The 23,436-nt window shown below is 38.9% G+C and overlaps 1 protein-coding gene across 1 annotated transcript in view; it reads left to right on the forward strand.

The window, feature by feature from the left end:
• Su(Tpl) (Suppressor of Triplolethal) overlaps positions 1-23,436 on the forward strand; it is a 160,161-nt gene that overhangs the window by 45,656 nt on the left and 91,069 nt on the right. The gene's annotated exons all lie outside the window — the stretch shown is intronic.

Raw genomic sequence — 23,436 nt, forward strand, 5'->3', positions numbered from 1 at the left:
GGACGACACGGTGCAACATCCCAAAAGACATGATCTTCATACTATTCGCCGTGAGAACTTGAAATTTTACCCAATCAAATGTTTACTTGTGTTTTGATTTCATTGGTCTGCTTGAACTCGCAAAACTTACCAGGAATTACGTTATATAGCACAGTGGCGAATCTACGAGTGCTTCTGTCATTAGACCGCATTTGGCTGATAATTTTTTTTCAGTTGAAAGGGACGGTAAAGAAATGCTTGAGAAAGGGAGACGAGAAGTAAAGGTGGGTATAAATCATGAAGACGGCTGGTTTTTGGGTTGTGTCGTGTAGTCTGGTAGAAGTTTACTGACGTTTCAGAGGCCCTTGTTGCCTCCATCATCAGGGCGATGATGGAGGCAGCAAGGGCCTCTGGAAAGTACTTATTTAAATCGCAACAGATTCTGTTTATCAAGCAAAGTATAAATGCCTTGGATTATAGCGTAGTTCTCTGTCCAGAAACGTAGTTGCCTTCTGTTCTTTTCACTGCGTCACCGTCCGCTTTGATTTTGAGACGTCGCATTTGTTCGGCAACATTAAGTAAAAACTTGATACCCAGCGTCGTCATCTTGTGATTGAAACCAAGAACGTCGGTCGGAATAAATGTGCTGCTTTGTGCTTATCCAGTCATTCTTTTTAAATAGTAAAAGCTTCAGCTGTTTCTAGTAACACGAGCAAGTAAATCTCGAATGTTACGCGTTAGGGAAGGGGAATAAGGTGAAACTTTCAAGCGATGTTGGAGAATGCGGAAATGGCTGTTTTGTAAGAAACCTTAATGTAGCTGAGTAGAATGGTCCAAATGTATACGACCTGGCAGGATAAGGCTTTATTTCCGTTGTTTGGCCTTATTCTATGGCTGCAGATAGGTTCTTGTACGCTGCCTGCATACCTTATTGACACTGTTACTTAAATACAGGTAGGCCTCACTTTACGACCCTTCATTTTACGCTCTTTCACATTAACGCCCTTTTAAAATAATAATGAAAAAGTGAAGGAAAGAAAAAGCAAATATAATAAGAAATTTTGAAAACGCAACACAGGAAGTGGGTACCTAGGCGGCCCTAGTGTCGGCGTCAGTTTCTTTCTCCTCGTCCGCCAGTACAATACATTATAATTCTTCCTCAATTTACGCCGCTTCAGCTAACGACCCTGAGGAGGTGGAACGTAACCCCGGCGTAAATCGGGGCCTACTTGTATTACAGAAATTAGCGCTTCCAAGTTGTAACTGAGCAGTAACAAATCCTGGCGTAGATGTCAGGCCTTGTGGAAATTCGATTTTTTATGCTCTGACAATAGCACCATCCTGACATTTATGTACTGTGTAGTAAAATATTTTTAATGTGACTGCAATTGTAGTAACCTTTGTGCGCACTGCTGAGCCATAATTCGCCACTTTCACTGATTTTGTCAACAACATGTTGGTACCACCGTCGGGCATCTAACACGTTATAAATACAACATCCACATCTTAGATGTGGAAGGCGGCATTTTGCAGATAGAATCTCGTGACTCTCTACACTGTCGTGTTATGCCAGAAGCTGCTAAATATTTTTGATTTTTATATGCACGAAAGAATGTTTAAAAGAAACTAACTAATTGCATTTAACAAGTTCATTTTGAGAAGCCAATAATCGCTTAGCTAGTGAAGAAATTCCTCGCATTTTTGTAACCCGCAGGGTTTACAAGAGTTTGCTTTTCGTAACACGCTGTCTTCTGCGACAAGGTTTTGTTATCTTCCACGACCACACTCTTAATGGTTATTGACGGAAGTGTATTGCAGTTATTATTGATAGTTTTGTGTCATTGGTCCATCGTCGTATATACTGCAGATAGGGCACAGATCGCTTCGTTTCACTTGTCCAGTGGGATTAGCCGTCTCTAGCGCACCTCACCTGAAGACGGGAGTCGATCTATCTCCCGATATGTAGTGATCTGATGGAGAATAGACGGCGAGCAAAGTTAAAACATTTATTAATATTAACTCAAAATTGTTTTCTATACGAAGCTCATAAGCAGACAAGGTTATGATTGCAGTATTTCTTCGATTTGAGACGCACTTTTCCACATTTTAAATTTTCTGAAATCGATGTCTAAAAATTATATTGTATGACTAAATCGCAAGGAAAAATTTCTGTTAGCATAGCTTTAGTCATGGAACAGTAAATACAAAGACATTAACAAAAAGTATTCGGTAAATATTAATACAAAAACGTTTTATGCTTAAATATTGACAATTCCTACTGTAGTGTATGTATTTGTCCTGAAAACTGTAAGACAAACCTTTGATTTACTAAATCAGAGGTTTGTCTTACAGTCGATGGTATCTAAAAATCGAGGAAATACGGTAGATTAATTTTTCGCTGACGTGAGCTCAGGTGTCAGCGGTCTTGGCTGATTTTAAGTGTTGTAACATTTGGTAGACTTAGCTGCAAAAAATTAAGATAATCGAAATCGTTACGGTGATCGAATTCCGTACCTTCCGAACCCGAAGCAGTTTCTCTACTTTGGCATCCACTGTAGTAGCTGTCTGCAATAACCAAGAGACAGACTCTTTTCATGTTTAAAGCAGATAATACAAAGACAGTGAACAATGAATGGTGAGATGAGTAACCTCTGTAGCTATTCATTTGTTAATGCAGCATTCACTGCATTGACTTCTTGAATATCTTTTATAATATATTTGGACTGCCATTTATATTGTTACGTTTAGAAACGTTACGCCTCGCCGTATTATTATAATACAAATCTTAAATTGTACTTCCCTTTAGCTTTAGATATTAAAGATAAGGCGTGTGGGTTCGATTCCATTCGAGGTGAACTGAACTGTATCGTGTTATTTTAATCAGTTTCCTTTGTGTGCTGATTTCATGGTAGCCTGACGCCATTGTTATTACTGGGAGGACAAAAACGTCAAATGTTGCAGCCATGCAAGAGAATGAAACTTGTAAAACAATGAAATAGTATCATTTTAGAACAGGATGTATTTAATTTCTTGTAGGCCTACTTCATTTGAAGACGGTGTTGTAATAATTCGATTATTTTCTAAAATTAAATTACTTTCAGTTGTGAAAGTCAAGTAAACGTTAGCATATCTGAGTGTTGTTAATTTTTAAAGGTGCGGGATTCTAGCTGATTGTTTCATGGACGATCTGATGTCAGAGTAGTAGAAATGTCTTGTGTAAAAAGGTTTGTGTTTCCGATCATATTTGTATTTTTAAAACACGTGGAGGGAAATTTTACACCATGTCAGCCTGCTTTCTTATTCTGCCGAGAAAATAAGGCTTACGAGACCGTCATTGATTCTTTCTTAATAACTTTTGAACCGGCGAACAGAAAGACCGAGCTATTTCCGATCTGTGGACCTCCCCACTTCTGCCTTCCAGATCCAATAGAATAGGTGTCTCCCTCCTATTTATTTGAAGACGGAACGTATTAATTTTTAAGATTTCTAAGACTCTTTCGACAGTGATAAAGTCCAAAAGAAAGATTCCCGTTGGTTATCAGTTTCACCGTTCCATCCGAGTTCCATGTAAAGTAAGATAAAGTAACCGTCATCAAATTGCATGATTCAAGGCCACGGAGGAGCTTCACTTATCCCCGACCGCGCTGCTCCAATTCGCCAGTACGGCTTTGCTACGCTGCGAGTTTTGAGCTGTCTTTATTCGCTAGGATTCCTCTGTTCGTGTTGCAACGTTGTAAATTTTTGTTGTAACCTTGATGCATGTATTTTGGTGACGGCTATTACAGCGGTAGTAAGGATTCCGAAATTTTGTCTTAAGATGGGTTGTAAAATGTGAGACGTGGTTAATTTTTCCCTGGTATGTTCCTATTCAGAATTAATTCTGCAGCAATGAATCCTTTTGACATTTAGTGGGTAAGGGAACTGTTACATCGCAACGTTGTTTGGTTGGTCCAAGGTCGTACTCATGTAAAATCATCTGGATTACAGTACATAATACGAATGTAGATATGTTTTCACCTTCTTGATGGTGGGTATCTGTTATATGAAAATTTATTATATCAAGCATTTTCTTGTGCCATCATAAGTACTGAGGTGCAGCCAGCGTGGATTTCAAGGTTATCTTTGGAAACTTCGGCTTATAGAAATTAATGTATTTTTTTTAATTTTGTGCAAAGATAGGCATCTTCTGTAATTTGCTACATAAATATAGAAAGTGAATTAACTCTTTCTTGTAAGATTTGAAGTTTTCACGACGTTGAGTCTGTAGATGGCTGTCTTCTGGGTTGCTGCGCCGTTTAGAAGTTTACCGACGTTTCAGAGGTTCTTGATGCCTCCATCATCTTAATGTATGCCGTCTGCTAGCGAACACGTACTAACGCCTGGAGGTATTAGAAGATCCAGTTTGCGAAACGTCATAGCAGATATTTCTGAGAAATGAGCAATACCCATCATAATACTGGAACAATTAATCAGTCATTGTGGCGAAGATTTTGTGACTTTTTGGTTATCTGCGTTATTTATATTTCTGAGCATTACTTTAACGTTGATCTTACTGTTGCATAATTCACTGTATTCAGAAATAGCATTTCTTATTGACATTTGTATTAGGAGTTGATTTTCTCTTGTCCACAAGAACCCAGTCCAATTTAACCGATGTATGTTAAATGGAAGGAATGTGTTTTTCAACCGACGTGGGTGGTCTTTTGTATCCGTCTCACCTTTAAGCTATCTTTCCTTGAGCATTTGTGGAAAATTCCTGAAGTGCTTTAAAATATTCCTTAACAGCATTATCAATCCAAATGACTGTGTCTGCCCAGGCCTTAAGCTTGGGGACGAAGTGTAAACTGACGAAAAACAGATAACTTGGCTCAGGTCACTGTCCTCTAGGTTCATGTTTGTTTTAAACAGCGTTTGTTTGTTTAAAGGTAGGCTTAATAAAACGATTCCACTAGCAATTCCGTCGTTAAGGTCCATGCATTAAATGCCCTTCTGGAGTCTAATTAGCGATGTGATGCTCAATGTCTTGCGAGTGGCGCGCACTACTAACCCACTTCATCAATTCAGCATTTCCAGACTGGTTTGCCTTGGTGCGGGAAGACAGGCTTCGGGCACAGCGTGCAGGCCGTGGTTACTGAATAAATTGTTGTAGGAATCAGAATTAACTCGTTTTAAATATGAGATCAGATTCATTGAAATTTCGGATATCGGTTTAGGTTGTAGATCTATGTGCAGGCATTGGAATTTATGTATTAAACTATTTAAGTAATGCCCACATCTATGACATTCTGTACAGGGGAAATTAAATGTGAAATTTTTAAAATTATTCCCAAGTTGTACAGGTTTTGCCAAGCTGTTATGGGCTGATATCCTAATATTGATTTTGTAAGAATTTTGTAACTATTTTCAATAGTAGGTGAGCTAGTATAAGGATATGTTTACAAGTGAAAGGTACATAGTTTGGCATACTTTCAAAGACGAAGATGGCCGTCTTCTGGATTGTAGCTCAGTGTGGTTTGGTAGTTTACCAACGTTTCAGAGGTCCTTGCTGCCTCCATCATCAGGGCGATGGCTTTGTTTACTCACCGCCAGATTCTCCTTTCGTATGCCAATTTTTTTAGGAGGGGGTGGCGTATTGGTCTCTAGCTTTAAACCAGAGTCTTTTAATGGCTAATGATTACAGTTTATGAAATTAAAGGGCATGTTACAGTTTATATGTTCACATTTCAGTTGTTTTCGCAAGAAAATTACATTTCTATTTTGCATGATATCTTAAATTAGTAGTAGTATAATCAGATAATTTCTCGGACACATGTTTTTGTTTTGTTCGAATGTTGGTTAACGAAGGAAGTCTTTCATCTAAAATTTATGTCTGTACACGATGTAACATCCTACCGTCAATTTTAGAGGCAGGCTACAGAAAACCGCTTAATTATTAATCGTCAGCTCGAAACATTGATACTCAGACATTTGTACTAACCAGGAAAATACACTGTTACTTGAAGTTCCATATGTTCAGATGACATGTCACGTTTCCCTCGCTATGTATTTCGTTGCATCTCGAAGTGGACATATTTGGTGCCGTGCTAAAGCCATGCATTGTCTCCTCACATACACAGTATTTTACAGCTTCGCCCACTGCACCATTGTTCTTGTAAATAATTTGTATTGGTTCTGGTGCTTACATCACGTTTGCATTTAGCGAAGAACCAGCTTATATTATTCAGTATTATAATCTCCATTCGGAGAGTCGTGAAGACTTAGTGTATGTATTTTTCTCACTTTAGATTTTCGTCTTTAAATTAATAACGGAGTTAGTCATTAAATCATGTTACGTAATTAACTGTGGATGGTTTAGGGCTTGTTTCACCTTGTACGTCAGACGTGTTGCTGTTTTTCTCTCTCAAATGCCGTATTGTTCTAGGTCGGGACATCATGCTTCTCAACTGTAATGCAATTTTTGTTTATTGGTATCTCGTGATTTCCTTTACCAGGGCGAGCAACAGTTATAAGAAATTATAAAGAAACTACGTAGACTCCTTATCATACTGACAGACTGTGACTAATTGCGTATTTATCGAAGAGTTAATGTTACATTTCAGCGCATTTCCTTGATTCCACCATTTTATATGTGCATTTATGAGGAGTGTTGTTGACATTTTTCTGGAACAGTCGTACTGAGTTATTGTTTCTTTCTCGATTTTAAGTTACAGCATTTTTGTCGATTTTTCGAACATCGTGAAGTTTATATTATGGTTTTACCAGATCTGGAATAATTTGATCTGTATGTATTGTTGTACATGATAATATGGTAGTTTTTAGCGCTACAAAGGATCAGATTTGTCACGCAGCAGCCCTGAGGATGAGAGCAGGGATTGTTCTCGAAACGTTGACAGAAGATATGGTTTATTCACCATTCAGCCACCTGGCGCTGCTTGTAGCCTGAGAGTCTTTCATCAACTTAAGTCGCCGCGGAAGCTTAGCTTTTTTATACATACAAAAGAACTATATCAGCATTTATGCATGCAGAGATGTGTTCGGTAATAACCCACTGAAGTGTACACGGCATGCAGATAAGTCGAATGTACCTCAAAGTAAATATCTTGGCGTAGGACCCTAATGCAATACGTCATGGAGTGAAAACTTTAGCAATCTTACAAGTAAACTATATAAATATACTTTTTTCAAGGCTAACCATTTTCATTCTTGAGTTCTTGGGTTATAATCTCGCCAAGGTCACACTTGTTTCCTTCTACTTTTATCATGTTTAATTGTATTTTCATAGCACGTTTTCTGTATATTAAGAAGTACGACGTGTTTTTTAGTGTGTCATGGAATATCACTGTCGAATCGTTAACTCCTGCTCTGTGTTCATGTGGTCCTTGGTTCTAATCTTGGTCAGGAGACTGGCCGTTCTAATTGTGACCAGTCTCGTCAAACAAGCGCTGTGATGGTGCTTAAAGCAGATGGCTGATTCCTTCCAGGCTCTTTCTAAGTAATTATTTAGTCATCTCGATGTTATACTTTGCATAACCAACCTGAACGAATTGAAAGAAGTCGCGTTTCCGAGTTTTGTACTTCAAAGACGACAACATTCAGGAGGAAATGCGTGACGTTTGTCTATACTTTATGCTCAAAATTATTTCAGAACTATTTAGAATGTACGTGGGTTGTAAGTATCATTTATGCACTTTATTCGGACTCGGAGATGCTACGCGACGTACCATTTCCGCCTACTACACGTCATTCACGGACATGCAGGACCTCGTGCGTCATGGGACGTTGCTGCATAACTGACTTAATGGGCGGTTTAGTAGAAGAGTGGTTTTGTGACGCTATTTCAGCCAGAGAACATTTTTGCCTATTTTTGTATCACGAAAACTCTTCTTTGTTTCCGGGTGCGTTGTATAGGCGACTAGAACTCAGTCTAGTTCAGGGAATTTGTGGGTTTCAGGGTCTCACAGACTGCTTAATACAGTAAAGTAGTGAGTCAGAATTTATTAATTTAGGATTTTTGAGAAGACCTGTTCCATCGTCGCTTTATCCACCACAAATCGCGTGAAGTGACCTGGATGCGAACCTGGGCACCCCTTATACACAAAATCTAAATATCTAAACTAGTTCGTCCTAGACAAGACTGAATTCCTACCGCTGTTAGGAGCTTATAAAAGGATTTGAAGTTTTCACGGCGGTGAGTCTGGGTTGTTGCGGCGTGTATGACAGCCATCTTCGAGTTTCTGAAAGTTACTAGGCCACCTAACGTAATTTTCTCAAAAGTCATAAGTAGTTTCTTCGCGTTCGGCCTAGGAAATTTGAGACATTTCCACCCTTAGGAATTTCTAATTTTGCCCAGGACACTGGTTTAGACGGATTTGGGGTACTTTCGATAACACATAATGGATATAAAATCATTGCGTCTACAGACATCCGCGACCTTGTTTGAAAGTGAAGGCCCGAAACGTTTGTTTAAACCATGGAAGATTATTTTAAATTTACTATTTTATAATTATAATTTATTGTGTTCGAGTGATTTAGATACGGCATATTTTCGTTTTACGAAAGGGATGCCCTTATTTAAAGGCGAAAGCGAACATAATACCTACAATTATACAGTCTCGCACTTCGTATTCACTTATACCAGTGGTTCTCACCCTTTTTCGCTAACGTACCACTAATTCTAATTTAACACATTAAATGTACCACTTACCAAATTCGTTCAGGGAAAACTTATTTATGTTAATATTATCTTTTGATTTTCTTACTTAGTTTGCTTACCACTCATCATTAGGTCGCATACGATTATTGTACTAATATTAATTTTATAATATTATTGTCAAGACACTGGCTACTGAACAGAAGGAACAACAAAATGAGAGGTGCGTGTTTGATGATAAGGGTGTAAGTTAACTGACCATTTTCTTAAAAACACGAACACCACCCCCACCCCCACCCCCGCTCCAAGTCCGGCTTAGCAGTCAGCTAGCCGGGATGGGCTTCACTTGTAATTAATTGCCTACCTGACGGCCATCACTGCACATTACTGAGGCTACAGTTTAGATATATTCTTCGCTCTGGTAGGCAAACCTACAAACGCAATGTTTTGGAATGGAGTACTTACAGGAGAACCAGACACTTATTGACCATATTGTGTAAACAGTTCACGGTCGTTCAGTTCATTGATCATTTCAATTAGCATTCTTAATTTCAAAGTACATACTTTGAATAAATAATTACACATACTTCTGTTTGTCATATATGTTAGTAGGCTGATTATTGCATTACGTTGTTAATAGGAAATTTATTTTTGTGTAACGAATTATCGTCTTCGGAACAGCTTTAAGGGAACGGATCTACTTTGGCAAAACGTTGATTTATTGTACGTATTAACATTTAATTAGTTCAAAGTGATTTTTAAAAAATACGAGACTTTAATTTTGCTTCCAGGAAAGCCGCAGACTAGTCGTGTATTATCATCGTTTATCTCTATCTTTCATCCTGTAGTCAGGCTTATTATCGTTACGTGGGTTAATGAAATGTCAGTTATGATCGAGCGGTCATCAAGACACCGTATTACATAGCGTCATTGTGTTTCCCCTTGTACGTTCTACTTGTTTATAATTATTATCTTTGACGATCGCGCCGCAGATTATGATTCGAACTGCATCAGAATATAAATGAGGCGTGAAAATAAATGGAAGGGTGATCATGAGTTGAGAGATTTGTTAGCAGGGAAATAGACGATCGCTGAATGTTATGCTTTCATTCTTACCCCACCGGCGTATTGCTCCCTGATAAGAAGCATTATGTCACATTAGACAGTGTTTTTAATATTTTTAACAAAAGTTTGGCATACATATAAATGTAATTGAAAATAGATGCTATTGTCGGATTTCAAAACGCGTCCGTCAGCTGTGTGTAGAATGTGTTATTATTACCCATTTAATCATCTTAGCTACAAGGTTTTGTTGCCTTGATGTAGTTTTCAGCGACCTTATTTGGTAGTGTCGGGCCATAGCAACATGTCCAGTGGTTTTATGAAAGCGTCATTATCGCCCAACTCGTACGTTCGGTTGTAGGCCTAATAGGTCTAATCACTGACAAGTACCAACCGGTTAACTGTTGGAGGCCGTGAGTGTGTATTGAAGTTATTTAAGAGTAACGCAGCAGACGTTCATGTTATTATTCTCGTTTTAATATACATTGGAATGAAGCCTTTAGTATGACACGTGTTTTGGCCCTTTGGCAACGAAAATTTGCAAAAACAAATCCCCGCCATGTTCGTCTGTTCGCATTCAGTAGGTGGGCAACCGTTTAACGGATTTAATGAAATTATATATTTTATGGTTCTCTTTCAATCGGGCAACAATAACGGACATTTTATCTGGAGGTCCACGTGCGTCCATGCGTCTAACTGCCTAAATATCTTCGGGATGAGAAGTTATTCGACCAGTAGTTATGGAGAAAAATGAAATGTACATTTTATGGCTGATAAATTTTCCAGATATTGAAGAAGTTCCACCTCTTTTATAGACCCGTATTTTTCATTACCGTGTAATTCTCTAAATGAAAATTTAGCAGTCAGAAGACAGCAAACGTGCCTTATTTGTTAACACTGTGTGTGCATTGCCTAACTTGTGTATTTAATTGCATCTGTTTTTCGTGTTGGGTTTGGCAAGCCTCAGTGTGACTGCGCTCTATCCTTTGCTTTAGCCAGTGTGGGCGAACTTTTCAGCCACTTTCACTATGAGTTTAATGCCATAGTTTCTACAGTGAGGATTCGTTTTCGTTTTATGATCATTGGATACCTGTTAGCGTTGCCCGGATACTTGGGCTGCTCTTTGAACAGCCAAACCAAATAGACTTATGGAAGAACAGCTGTCTTGAACATATTGTAGCATTACTATATTGTAAAAGTATATTTATTATTTCTTAAATTGCCCATTCCGTTGCGTGAATGTGAATGTGTGTGTGGTTATCTTAAGGTCGGGTTGGAATATGAGATCCTGATGTATCATATTGATAAAATTCTTAGCTAACTAACTAACTAACTGGTAGTCGAACTCGCAGGGCCAACACCTACAACACCAAAGCCCGCCACCGAACACGATCCTGAGCCAACTCCATAAGATCCATCTTGATATTATCCTTACATATCCTTCTTGGTCAAATTCCTGGGTGAATTGAAAACCACGAATAAACAAACTTATCATGCAATGAACTGAGGCTGAGATTAGAACCCAGTTCTTACCAAATACGAATCTGTATATGTAAACACCTACAAACAAGTAGAATTACATTTGTGTTGTACACAGTACTTTAATATTTACGTTTGTAGATAGCGTAATGGAGGATCGTGTATTCTAAACTGCATTTTAGCAAATATTAGCTCGTGTTAATCTGCCATGATTTCTTTAGTGGATGCAGTTGTAATTTGTTACCGTCGTTACCAAAATGTTTACTTTGTTACATTTTCGATCTATTTATTAGCATTTTTTATGTTATCGTTGCGCCACAATCTGGTTACAAGACATGAAAATATGCATTGCTTCTAGACCAACCTCCCTACTTAGCGTCTGATAAACCTTCCATGGTTCTCTTTATGGTGTTTTCCGTTCACCCAATAAATAAACATAATCATAGTGGCGAAGTTGATGTAAAAATAGATTAAGCTAATATTTAAATATTTGACAGTGTAATTAAGGTCAGTGGCCGGCTCTAGAAAACACGAGAGTGAGCTTTCGGGTTTCATAAGAGGCTAGAAATTTCATTACTAGTCAGACGTAGGACCACGTATGAAACGGTTTCATGTGTAGGCTGTAGTAAGAAATTGGTGTTGCCACTATAACGTGACGTTCTTAGTTGGAATACCAGAAAGTCCGTGTTGTCGGTTTCCACTATACGCGTTATTGCACAAATGGTGTAATATTGTTGCTACCACAGTAGGTTACAGACGCTGATCCGCTCACCGCCCTCATGAATCTCGTACATGTGGGCGGCCTTGGCCCAACTGCCGCTGCTGCGTGCGAGCTGTACTCGTGGCATGTAGGTGCACTGCACTAGTAATTAGCCGGTAACTACCTTTTTTCAGTACACTGCAGTATGTATTTTATTGGATAAACTACTTCCAACTTCATAGTTTCGGTGTTTTCATAAGTCTCTTAATTTTTTCCATATGAATTACAGATTGTTTCGTTTCCTTTCCTTCAGTAACTTAGTGTCCGAGTAATCGAGAGTTAATATATCGAATGTGACGGCCAAGGTGGCTACGTACGTCTGATTGGAAAATTATTTCATTACTCGCGATCGGCAGGTCATTTGTTAAAAGTAACTTACATAAATCTCTAACAAATCACAGTTTCAGCAGGTGGTGTAAAGTAGCGATCTGACATGGTTTGCTTTCTTCTGTATTCTATTGTACTCTTCATAGAGGTCTTGCGATAGGCGGATATTCCGTTCAAGAATCCCCGTCAGATATTTGAAGGATAAATTATTTCAGAGGTTCTTTGTAAATACCGTGGTTTAGTTTTAATTGCCAGACTAAGGTTTGGCTTTCAGTTGGTTTCGAATTTTAAAAAAAACAACTTCTTGTCTTGTGGGAGTATGCCAACGTTTCGGAAGATGTTACATCTGTCCCCATGTACTGGCAGGTTAGTCTTTGGGATTACAACAAATAGTTTAGAATGTCAGCTCTCGAACTATGCGTGGTCTCATCTTAATTCTACCTTTCAATGTCGTCTCCACTCTTCGTTTACCGTAACTGGTATCCATTATATTTTACTCTTTGGAGATAGGCTGAGGTAGGTTTTAGGAGCATTGCTTGGGATACAGCATCGCTTTTTGTGTACGCTTCATTTTGATCAAATTAATTTAGGTAAGAGTAGGAAGAGTGTCCCGCGCCGTAGCCGCGCGGTCTGAGGCGTCATGCTTCGGACCGGCGATACGGACTGTCGAAGAACGCTGTGGTGGGTACCCGTTGTTGCTCTGGGAAACCACGGGGACTTAGAATTGACGCGGTTCATCGCCCGAGAAGATTTTGTAACTCTTAGGTATGTTTATAACCTAGATTTAATATCGTACATGGAATAACGGTGCTCTTTTTATCAAGAAACAAGACACGTGATAGCCTATACAACGATTCAGAGGCTATCGTTATCAGATAGGGAAGTGAATGTTTACCGTGTTTCCAATGTTATTTTGTGCAAAATTCTCGTTAACGAATGGCTTCCATAATGTTACCTGAGTAGCCATTGCCAGTACCAAAAACCCTGTGCGATTGGTTGATATTTTCGGCTGACACCGGACTCCGATACTGCGAGTATAGATATCCTGTAGCATTGGTGATTGTAATAACGGAATTTGTATGGAACTCGAATTTGGCTGTTTTTCTTGTGTTCATTTTAATTTCGGGATTCAGTTTTCTGTCAACACAGATACCTTGGTCCCTTTTCGCTAATTTATGACAGAATGGAAAAGGAAAGCTTGTGGTGTTTTTCATTCTTGTACTTGAGCCATTTCTGTGCGCTTCTTCACGCTTTAAGTAACTGAATCCTTTATACACGAACTCTGTATCCCCCCCCCCCCACCCTTTTGTAGAACCTGGCACCTACGACATTTACCCTTCATATTTTAATATACCATTGCCACAGTCACTAATATTTCTCTTCCGGAGGCACCAAGTTATAGTCCTTTGTCTTCCCATTGCGACTAACGCACCCTCGTACGTTAGTAACAAGCAAACTCAGGAGGATTTTGGAATCCCATTCTTTGCCGACATCAGAGCACTGACTGAGAGAGTTAAGACTCAAGTTAGCTGATGGCAACCTTTTAGTTCGTCAACTTGGAAGGCATTTTCTCTGAGGGTGACTGAGGTTACCCACTGGTAACCGAGGGGGCTGATGCTCAGCAGGCTAGCCGAGGTTGTCCCTGAAAGGACGACCAGGTCGACGCAAGGAGTGGTCGAACTACTCGGTTATCTCGAGTGAGGTTTTCCGTGAATTTTCTCAGTTATAAGGCAAATGCCAGGGTATAATTCAAAAGTGGCACGGCACGTCTTTCCCAATCATGGAGGCCTTCAGCTGAAGTGATCCTCCTCCCCTCCCCACCAAGCCGCAGAGCGATCCCAACAATTCTGGATTAAAATCCCAGAGAACCATCCAGCCCAAATCCTTTACACGGTGAACAAATTGCCTGATGGAAAAATCTGCCACCAGTAGCAGTAGCTGCTAGCTTGAAAAGTCAAGGCCTTCTGCCACGACAGAATTTGTTTGCGCAAGTACAAGGGCGTTATAGTTTCAAGGCACTAATTTCCATTGCCAGAAATACGTTTTAAAGCAGGAATGGTGTAACCTCGCAAGGGACGATGTCTTGCGCTTGACTCTTTGGTTTACTAATTTCAATACGAGGCTGAAGAGGGTCTGAGCAGGTTCGCATTTGGTAATGGCACATACAACACCGTCCTACGAGTAGCCTACGTGCGTTTCCCTTGCAGGAAACGAGACTAAAACAGGTAGTTCACTCCACAACTGCCATTGGCACAGAGACCTTTGATAAATCTGTGTCGTCATGAAATTTAGTAACTCGTGTGTTGTGAAATTTTAATCTCTGCTTACAGATGCTTGAAGAGTGTAGGTTTCTTGTGTTACGTAGTCCTAGCCACAACACAAGTAGAATGTTTACTGTTAATAGTTTGTTTGGTAGAAGAATTTCAGCATTACACATAATTAGCAGTATGGAAGGGCGGTTGTTAGTTGTGTAGTTGCTAGCTTACTAGGTAATGAAATATATAAAACAAAAAGGAAAATGTGAATGCCTCCTCTTGTTTTGAAGGATGCGGTTGTGGTGTAATAAAGTAATGGGGTTATTTGTTTATTATTGCATTATATTTGTAGGCTATATCATTTTCAAAATTAAGACACCTTTGAATAAATACACACAAAGGAGGTTAACGATTAAATTGTGGGGAATAATTTCTTCAGGAAGTTTATAAGTTGACCTTTATAGCGTCGTCTATATTCCAAAATCCTCTAACATAAATGTACAGTATAACTATACGCTCCACATATTTTAGCTGTGAGTAGGGGAGGACGTGAAATGGACTTAGTTGGTTCAGAATGGGATTGATTGTCATTTTGTATTTGCTGGTGCAGATCGAATGTCGGTGCCTAGTGGTTAGCATTCCTGTTTTATATTTTGGAGGCCCCCCAGTTCAGACCTCGGCTCAGTGATTGTCTGTCCCTGCAGGATGTTTTGGTTTTCCTCAGACTCCAGGAAAATTTTGGGATAGTACCTTAAATTAGGCTACCCTCCATGTATTTTCCAATTTATTAATCGTTAATTAATATAAAAATTCGACACAAAAAATTCTGAGTAACTGATGGCGTCATTGTTTTACAAGTGTAACGACTGTTCATTGTTGAACACTACATGACATCTCGTTCTTACTTAACTTTCCAGAATGGGTTTAGGGATACATTTATCGATTCTCCTGTGCTAGACAAATCGGCAACATCTCGTCTGGTTAACCGTTTCCGTGGCACAATTATTCTCCACCAGGTCGACACACACCAGGAAAAGGACGAATGCATGCTTTGTCGAATGCGGTGGATATTTGCAGCACTTAATTTGACACTGTATTTTGTTTTCTGTGTAATGTATTTTTAACAACTGAACGTGAGAGGAATGAATTGCTCGACTTGTCGGTTACCCTGTACTGTTGACATGAGACAATCCGCGGACGACATGCAGGTAGTCTGTTCATTACAACTTTGCTATTTTGAAGTCATGTTTAAGATACATGCTGTAACGATTGCAGATTAAATCATGCGTAGTTTCTTGCAGTATTATACGATACTTTGTTATATTTTACTGACCGTACTCACGACATGCTTCGTTATGTGAGCAGTCTGAAAAATTAAATTTCTGAAATGTCTTCTTAAATTATAGTGTTAGTAATAATTAAAGGTAAACTGTCTTAGGGCCTAAGCATCACGCTGTGAAAGCGTATAGGGATCGTAGAGGTAAAGGTTCACGATAACGGGGCAGTAATCCCCGCAGGCATTTGACACGAGGCGGTGTGGTGTTGGCGAAAAGAAAAGTTGCTGCCCGTGGTGGAAATTGAACCCCAGCCACCCAGCAATAATAACAGTGTTAACAATTATATTGACACATTCTGTGGCCAACTATCCCTTTTTGTAACAGAACAACAAACTCCGGGGAGCACGTTCCTTCATAAAAAGCCGGTAGTCGAACGACTGCTTAAATGTCTCACGTCTTTTATGGTTCATTTCCGTGGTTGCAAGATCCTGCCACCGGTTCTTACCCTGAGTCAGATTAATCCAGTCGATACCCTTCCACCGTATTCCGTTACTTTGATCTTGTGTTCGTGTACACAGTTATGTACGGGCAATTTAAACAGCTTCGAATCTGTCAGTGTTTATTACTGTACTCTGTATAACTTTAGTGTGTTTGATTTGTGCTTTTAAAGTATGAGCGTTTTATCTTTTGTTATTATTTTATGGTTCACTATATAGTGAGAATGTTCTTGTGTTATGTGGTCCACGACCTTATATAATTAATATCGAGAAAGTTGTGCCATTGCCACTAAGACAGGCCAGTCAGTTGAGGGGAAAATTCAGTACAGGCAATTTAGTGTTTTAACTACAAAAACAGTAGTTTCTTGCAAGAAAAAGGAGGCACATAATTTGTATTCTTTACCAGATGATATTCCGATCAAATCAAGGAGAGTAAGATGTGCGTCATGTAGAGCGCATGGGGGGGGGGGGGGGGGGGGGGCAGGAATGCGTGTGAAATTTTGGTTGGAAAGCCTGAAGGGAAGATACAACTAGGAACACAAAGGCGTAGATGTGAGAATAACGCTGCAAATGTGTTTAACAGAAATATGATTGAAGGACATAGATTTGATTAATCTAGCTGAGCACATGGACCGGTGTCTAACGATCGTGAACATTTGGTTACGTGAAAGGCGAAGTCTTTTTCGCATGCTAAGGGTATTGCTGGCTTTTCAAGAAGGACTTTGCTGCATGGAGTTTGCTTTGTAGGTTGTTTGTTAAGAGACGTTTCAACCAGTGTTGGATATATTTGCCAAATCAGAATATTTATCGGGTATGAGTAAATCCACCTCAAATTATTTTGGTCAAGTGACTCGAATCAGTACGTTTATTCTATATTCGTATCTGAGGGGTATGGCGTGTCGGTGGGCTCGCCTACTTTTTGTCATTCCCCAAGGCACATGGAGTAAATCATGAGTCAAAATAGGCACCATTTTGTTTTATTCTGGTATAGTTAGATTCCATGGACCCCACCAAAAATGTAGGGAAAATCGAAAGCGACTCGGTCTTCTTTGTATTCCTCCTGAGCGTGGCATGTTAGAGAAGCTTGGTTTGCTCATCTCTACATCTGTGTAAAGGCCAGTATAATCCAGCGGAGAGTTCAGAATTCATATTAAATGATGATCATGCGGTCCAACTTTCTCGAATTCCTGTACAATGTAGCTTCTGCCAAGCCGCTCACTCGCCGGCACGATTAACACTTTCGCGACTTTCTTTCTTACCTTCATTTGTTTCTTTTCTATCACGCATAAATCAGATTTTTTTCTTCAGGCGAAAGATTGATGTACATTATTACAGACTTATGATGGAAAGGTCAAATGCATTATATCTGTGTCTTCTTTTTGTATACATTAACTTTCCAAGGCAACTTTGGAACCATAAGGCGCATTTTAAATGCACTTGTTGTAATTGTCACATGTTTGATGGCGAATATGATCGTGTCATTGGCTGATAACGGAAGGTAGAGTTTATTTTTTTAGTTTACACTGATCTGTAACTTTGTAAACAAACTTGAACGCTGAATTTACGTTTCTCTTTAATAACTGAAGACGTTGAAAGCTAGTTTGTTGAATCGATTGGCAGGAGCTCGCACTGTAATTTGCAGGAATGGTTCTTGTGTTAGCTTAAAGCTGGTGATAAAAATTTAATAAAAGAAGCACAGAAGCAAACATTCGATCCCTCAGCCTCCTTAATTGAAATAAATTCCGTTTATGTTTATGTAATAGCTCTCCCAAACTGAGACTTTCGATCAAAGTATTCAGATTTATAATGTTTTATAGGACGTTTGTGATAATGATATAAAGTTTTGGTTTTGGAAACTGCTAAGAGAATTAGTCAATTATCTTTATTCATCATGTAACTGGGTAATAACGCTTATTGATTGACAAAATATGGAATTTGGCGTAATTTTTGGCAGGCTCACTAGTCACGTGTATTTCATTTTTCCGGTGTCCCTACATTCTCGTTTCTTTAGATTATATTTCGTGTTTATCATTTGTAGTTTTATCACTGAAGATTTTCGTAATTAGGATGTATTTGACCTTGGGCAACTTGTTTAGCTTCTCCATAATGTTGACCTGCTGATGTAGGTATGTCAATATAGGCCGAGCTGAAAATATTGAAGTGGATTTGTTTGGCGTTTGAGACCTACGTTATTGAATGCCTTAATTTGTGCGTAATTACGAGTAATGGATGAAAGTCCTTTCACTAGAATAGAAGACATATTAGGAGTGCAAGTGGTGTAATAGGCTTTAAAGTTCGTTCACGCCGATTTAATGACAGTGGTGATAAAAAAATTGTAATGTCCGCCGACTGGTATCCCCGCGTGGCTTTCTCATGTCATTCAAATGACAACTTTTATTATTTGTAGCAGTGAAGTGTTTCTCGTTCTTGGGCGAAATTGGTGCTGCCACATGTAAGAAATTCCTCTTGTTAACGTTTCACGTTTTGGTCGAATTCATTCAGGCTGCCAAAAACAGCTGATCGCGTGCTATGTAATAATTGGGAAGAGATTGCTACGAGATTGTATCTTCTTCTTCTTCAGTTGAACGTTTCTGTGTTCATTGTGTACTGATTTTTAGGGATAGCAGCAGGGCCCACGTACGATAAATGAAGTTGTCACTCGTGTTTAATCTCCACGCCACGCAGATGTTTGATGGAGTGTAGGTATAGATCCACGAATTCACCTAACACTAGGTGGGACTGAGTTCTCATACTTTATATTATTTTGACACACAGTGTCGTCCAGTGTAACTTTCTAGTACTTTGTTTAAAATTATTCCTTTCTCACTTAACTGTTTTGACGACCCTTCTCGCTGGTCAGTTGATTTTTGTCAGCAGGGTCACGTAGTTGTATTTTACAAAATCAATTTCTATCATGTGGCATTTCACGAATTTTTTTCAGTTTAAAGATCTATGCGTGGGAATATTACGAAATAACACTGTAGACTGTTATGCATTAATGGGAGTAATGAGCATTATGAAAATTTTACTCATCCTTAAAAATAATTTTGTCAGGATTGGCGATACGGAAGAATGGAACACTTGTATATAGCAGACATATTTCTATAGTGTTGTTGGTAGTACCTTCTATCAACATTGTTGACTCTCCAGTTAGTATAACTCTATTGTTTATTTGTCCATGCCTGACACAGCAATCGATTTTTAGCCCATAGCCACAGATATGTTAGTAATGGAGGCTGCAACAGTACAAAATTAACAGATTGGCCATCAGAGCATTATTTTGTACTGTGCATCGATTCTGTATCCATGGCGTACCCTAATCTGGTGGTGTGACCCAAATCAGAATTCACGAAAATGAATATACTCGCTTTCAGCGTGTCATATTCATGTCCACTTTTTAGAAGGTTCTAATATCACTAATTTTAAAGCATGTGCCAACTTATATATTCTGACATTCCTAAGATCTCTGATTTGTATTTTATATATTGACGTAGTCGACACAAGCTGGACTACAAATCGCAGGAAAGTTCGCAGTGAATTTTCCAGTCCAATCCCAAAGAAATTTGTTTGACACGCCTCGGTCATAACATTAGTACTTACTTCTAATTCTTTGTAGGGTAGAAGCGTTATTATGAGTTCTTTTCACGAAGTGCATAGCGATAACGCATTGTGGGCTGGTCATGTCTGTCCAATCGATTGAACTCGAGAACCACTGGACGGATTTGGATGAAATTTGATGTGGAGGTTGTGCCGTTCTGCACGACCTCAAAATCGTACTTTTGAATATCTTACGAGCGGTGATAACAAAATGACGGCTTAGGAAAGTCGTGAGGTAGACATTGAGGTGCTGCGATCTTGCGACCAAAGTGTGACGTATTGGACAAGGCGGATTTAATACGTCTTTAATGTACGATGCGACGAACGCATGAGGATATGTGCATTCCGTTACGAAATACATTTTCTGAGCTTGTTCCGTATTTGAATACTCAATTGTAGTAACATTTACTAACGGACAATTTCCTAATGTAAGTCTTCCTTTGCAGGATTTTTCCAATTGTGTTGTGAACAGATTTAGCATAGGCCAAGAAAAGTGAACTGAAATTATGCGAGGCGTTGTATTTGTCCTTAGGGTCTAGCAGCTTGCTGTGTGGCCCAAGTTTAGTGGGTGAGAATCAGTAGAGATTTAAATGTACTTACAATATTTATAATACTAACATGAACTGATTAGGCGGACGTTCTTGTGATTGTATATTTGTGTTTAACGCATTGTCGTATTCTGATGGCTTGCGGGATATCTATATTCTAAATATGAGCAGTTTTGAAAAGTGTAAAACACCATACTGACTTCAAATTAGTTTCTTGTCAACTAACGTATGTACCGACACGTGTTTATCATTTAGGACATTTAATTTGAAATCGTTCAAATAAATTCGAACACGTAATGGGTTGGGAAAATCAAATAGAATGGCAATGGTTTAATTATTAAGTGGGCTGCCGTTTCTAGATTTAGCTAGTAATAAGACGAAAATGTTTTTATTACAAATGTAGGTCCAATGCTTCAATTAAACAACATCACTGATTTAAATTCGGAACACTACGTAAGACAGCGGCCCCTAAGTGATGTAATCGGCTTTCCTTACTTCATCCGTGGTCTTCATGCCCGTGTAATAATTTATACCGACATTCGTATTGTCTGAAAGTGAAAAAAATTGGGCTATAGACATTAAGGAATATGCTGATTAAAATAGTACATTTTGCAAGGAATGTGTTCTGTGCTTCAATAACATTACTTCGAGGCTGTGCTAGTAAATGACTCACTGATGTTTAATGAGAGTCTGTTTGCTTCCAAAAATAAAAGACTTAAGCCGTGGAGAATGGACTTAAGTGACTCCCGTGTCACAGTCAGATGTGGATAAAGTAATATTTTATTTTCCTTCGTACGTACTCTGCGTTGTAATGTTTTAGACTAAGGGAGTTTCCACGTATTATTTACTTGATGCAAGGCCCCATACCTTAACAGTTGCAGAAAGGAAATGTGTGTTGGTTTATAGGTAGAAACATGGAGAATCTTGACCAGATTGTGTTATTGAAATCTGTTTAATTACCGGCGTACTATAATTATTGGCTGATACAGTATTCCAATGAAAAGGTGGTATATTGTGACTAGATTGTTATCCGATTGCTTTTCGGTTTCCTTCTCTGAAAAATAAGTAGAGTTGTTTTTATTTCTAAGAGATTATAAATTACTTGTATCAGTATTACTTTGGACATTGTCGATTCTGACTTGTTATACGCAAAATTTCAGAATTTGGCTGTGCTGTCATCTTTAGGTGTTTATCATGACACCTTACACGGCTTGTAGCCCGAGAAGAATTTATTTAACTTAGTCGCCGTGAAAGCATCAGATCATATAAAATATGTTGTTGTTGATATACTTTGCTTTTCATGTAGCCGACTTCTAGTGGGAACGAAATTCTCTTCTAGGAGTTTGTATTGATTGTAGTGAGCTAATAAGAAGGTTAAGAGGAACTTGCACATTACGTGGTCAGCTGTAGCTACTTTCACGTCTCGCCCTAGTAGCCGGGCACAATAGACGCAGATATGTAATTGAGCGGCCGAGGAAACACGAACTGCATCTGTACACAGTACGTCTTTGCTCGTCTGCGTGTTTTAGCGCTGGCAGCGATCTAATTATATACCAGGGACCAACCATTTGTGGGCGGCGGGCCCATTCATGTCGCGAGACAATTTCTTACCAACTAAATCCGTGTTATAGTTCATACTTATTCAGATGGTAAACTAACCTTCTTTAATGGCGCCCATGTGTCCATCACATTTTTCACAAAACCCATCACTGGACTCATTTCTTTCTTCCCCAGCTGAATCTAAACCGCTTTGTCACGCAATTTTTTTTATCTTTTTGTATCAAGTATTAGACTGAAGATTGCGCTGTGTAGTCTGGTCGATGTTTACCAACGTTTCAGAGGTCATCTACCAGACTACACAGCGCAACAACCCAGAAGACAGAAATCTTCATACTCACCGCTGTGAAAACCTCAAAACATACAAGTATTAGACTGTTGTTTCTTCCGACAATTTTTCGTAACATTCAACATTAAATTTAATCCAAATCTGTCAATCCGTTCTCGAGTTGCATGGACGGGCAGTCAGAGCAATTTTAAAATACAAATAGGTGAGATAAAATGAACTTGTGCCAGTAACAGGAAACAATCCAAAATACGCGAAGTTGGGCCATCTCAGTATTTTATTTAGATCGGGCAGTTTTAACAACTTCTTCACGTAAGGTCATAAGTACTCTTTGAGCTTGTGTCAGTAAATAGGCCTGGCTATTTAAGTAGAAGGTTGCAGACATGGATTTTAGCTTACTTTAACTTGAGAAGCATGGGTGCAGGCGTGTCGTTTATAATTCCAATGTGCGAACGCGCCAGTTGTTTAACATTGTACACTTTACGGTCTTGCCATTTATGCATCGGTGTTCTGTTTTATGATTTATTATTGTCTGTTCTTGTGCAGCCTTGAACTACTCTTGAGCATTTTATCGCTGCAATTTTTATTGTACGTATCATTGTCTATTTTAATACACCTGTCTCTGCTCCATATGAAAGTGTCGGTGTTGGTAAAACTTTATAAAACTTATTTCGTATCTTGTCATTTCTCCTTATTGTTCCATGTTTAGCTTCAAATTTACGTAATTTATTATCTATAAGCTTGTGTTCTAGCGTTCTCTAGTGTATAATTACAGTTGCACTGTCATTGTTATATATTGTTTATAAAATTACGTTAGCCAAGTGCACTGGTTTTTCAGAATGAACCTCGTGGTAACTTCATGACAGTTGAAACATGTTCAAAATGTGACTCCATTTAGGTAATGCAGCATTGAACATAATAGTAAATACTAGTGAAGTTTGGTGATAAGTGGCGGTATAGTGGAATTATTATTATTATCATCATTGTTGTTGTCGTCATGTCACTTCTTAATCATATGAGAAACCTGTTCATCTGTGACGCTGACCACTCACCCCCCATCTAGTGCCGAGTTTATGAATGAGTAGGAGCTGTAAACTCCCCCCCCCCCAAGCGCTTACATGGCGTATAGTGAGACAGCTTTGCTTTTACTGTGTATAGACAC

The sequence above is a fragment of the Zootermopsis nevadensis genome, unplaced genomic scaffold (genome assembly GCF_977971745.1).
Source record: "Zootermopsis nevadensis isolate Lab colony 2312 unplaced genomic scaffold, Znev_1.0 Znev_ptg000061l, whole genome shotgun sequence".
NCBI classification, from domain to species: Eukaryota; Metazoa; Arthropoda; class Insecta; order Blattodea; family Termopsidae; genus Zootermopsis; species Zootermopsis nevadensis.